We start from the raw sequence: 2741 nt of genomic DNA, 5'->3' as shown, positions 1-2741 counted from the left end.
ATGAAATGCATGGTATTTCTCCTGATGGTGGTCCCACGTTATTCTTAGGTTTCCTTCTTTTTCACTTCTTTTTGATTCTGCTTTCTGCTCTAGCAAATAAGTGGTGACAATTCTATCTTCTATGTCACTGGTTCTGTGTTCCATCTCTTCAACCCTATTCATGTGTCCCTTAATCATGTTGACAGCATCTTAAACTTTGGACCTCATATTTTGGATCATGATATCTTGTTTTTCCAGAGCCTCTAATGCCTCAGGATTTTTTAATCTGCATTATTTTGGACTTTTTTTTTTTAATCTCCTCGTGGTTCTTGCTTACAGTGTCCTGTAATTGTTCATCTTTCACCCATTGCAAATATTTAATCATTGTTCTTTTAAATTCTGTTTCAGAAAGTTCCATCAGACTTTTGGCTTCAGGAAATCCATTGGTACTCTGTCACTTTTGGGGGGGTAACATCTTGCTTTGCACTTATAATATGGGGTAGCCTTTTTTTTGTGATGATGCTGTGGTAGGGTTTTTCATGCTTAAGGTGATGATGGGTTCTTGATCTAAAGTCACTGCTACAGAAGAGGGCGTAGTAGTTATGTTGTCTGTGTTCCTCCCTGAACTTCTGAACCAAGGGAAGTGTCTGTTCATGGCCTGTGAAAGTAGCCTTTACTGTTGGATAGTTGTTAGCGTTAAGGCATACATACCAAGGTGCTCCAGATTAAAGGCAGTTAAATGACCAGATGGTAGGCTGAGGAAGAAGGGAGAACAGGTGAGGCAGGCACAATCGCCAATATATTCTGGGTGGGCATGTGCTCAGATGCTACATGCGGGGACCTCACTCAAGCTGCAGCTCTCCCACTCATGTCCAGCCGTGTTGCTACCTGCCTGGTTGGGCACCCACACAAGGAACTCACTAAGTTTGCAGATGCCTCAGTCACACCTGGCGGGGCTTCCTGCCTGGGTAGAGGTACATGGACCCTCACTCAGGTTGCAGATATCTGTCTGGCACCTGGTGGGGCTATCTTCCAGGCGGGAATGTGCAAGGGCCTCACTCAGTTTGCAGCTGTCCCTCTTGTGTCTGGTGGGGCTACCTACCCTTGTGGGGACTTAGATGGACCTCAGTCAGGTTGCAGCTGTGCCACTCCCACCAGTGGGGCTGGCTTCTGGGTGATCATGTGTGAGTACTTCGGTCATGTTGCAGATGTCCTGCTGGAGTGTCGCAGGGGCTGGTGGTCCATTTCCAGATGTTAGGCTGCCAAATTGGCTGATGTCAGCACATCAGACTGTCCATGTCACATAGCTCTTCTGGACCACCACATCCATATTTCTGCTTCTATGTGCTTTCCTGAAGGTTATAGATATTGAATCTATCTACTCACATGCAGAGGTAGACAGATAATTATGGAATAATAGAAAGCAAAACAATAATGCTGAAAAATATTATTCTTCTATGGTGCCTCACAACAGTAACAACAATGCTTCTGTTCCATTGTTCTATGTCTTATGTGTGCAAAATGTATTGTTATAATAAAATATTTTACTAAAATACTGTTATAGGAAAAGAAAAGATAAAACTCTGCTCAAAAACAATTGTGCGTCTTTTGTAGTTGAGGAAAAACGAAAATATATACAAATATATGTATAGTATGTCAGAGAAGGTAAGGATGGCACAGGATAGGAAAAGGTTCAGTTCATATGTTCATTGAGTCTCTATTAGTCGTATGCAACTTGATGGCAATTAACAAGAGCTGTCTATATCTATCTATCTGTCTATCTATCTGTCTATCTATCATCTATCTATCATCTATCTATCTATCTATCTATCTATCTATCTATCTATCTATCTATCTATCTCAGAGGGCTCTGGTGTTATAGTCTTAGGGAGTTGTGCTCCTAACCCAACAGCAGCACTTCTTCAGCAGTTTGTTTCTACCAGCACTTCCATCAGAGGAAGATGGGCAATCTCCTCACATGTAATTTATAGTCTTCCAAAAACTTGCAGAAGGGTCAATTATGAATTGGTTCTGATTTGATGTCAATGAATGTGTAAGTGAGACATGTGATAATATAATCATTAAAGCTTTTCTTTGCAATTAAATGGAAGAATTGTTTAGCATGAATTCTTATTACACATCATTGGGCAGAAGTTCCATTCATTCTCCATTGCTAAGAAAGAAAACAGAGTGCTATTGTCATATATCTGACAAACTCTATGAATTAGGGGTGGTTTGTTTTTTGTTTTTTGGGTTTTTTTTTTTAACATCCAGTCCCTAATGGCAAACTCCAGGTAGCTTTGGCAGTCTAGTGGAAAGTTGATCTGCAATCTCAAAGGGACATGGTTCTAATCTACCAGCTGCTCCATGAGAGAAGGATGCACAATCTTCTTCTGTGTGATTTACTGCCTCTGAAAATCTACTGAGGGTCATTTATGGACCCATTCTTATTCAATTGTACACAACAACATCAGCAATGGGAAGTTCCAGTTATATCACTATTTATTTGATCTGTGGTCAAAGGAATGTGAGAGAGGAGGTAAGATAGGGAGGAGAGAAAAAGGACCAAAAGTACATTTTTGAACAGATTTTTTCTGTAGGAAAATGGGGTTCAATTGCACAGACTCACTGAGACACTGTTTGATCAACCCTGAAAATTGTCGTAACAACCTAAGTGCCCATCAACAAACGAATGGCTAGAGAAGCTGTGGTATATTCGCACAATGGAATACTATGCTGCATTAAAAAAACAAGGAACTCAT

The sequence above is a fragment of the Elephantulus edwardii genome, unplaced genomic scaffold (genome assembly GCF_000299155.1).
Source record: "Elephantulus edwardii isolate Elephantulus edwardi_28Jun2011 unplaced genomic scaffold, EleEdw1.0 scaffold00335, whole genome shotgun sequence".
NCBI classification, from domain to species: Eukaryota; Metazoa; Chordata; class Mammalia; order Macroscelidea; family Macroscelididae; genus Elephantulus; species Elephantulus edwardii.
This window is presented reverse-complemented; position numbering follows the sequence as displayed.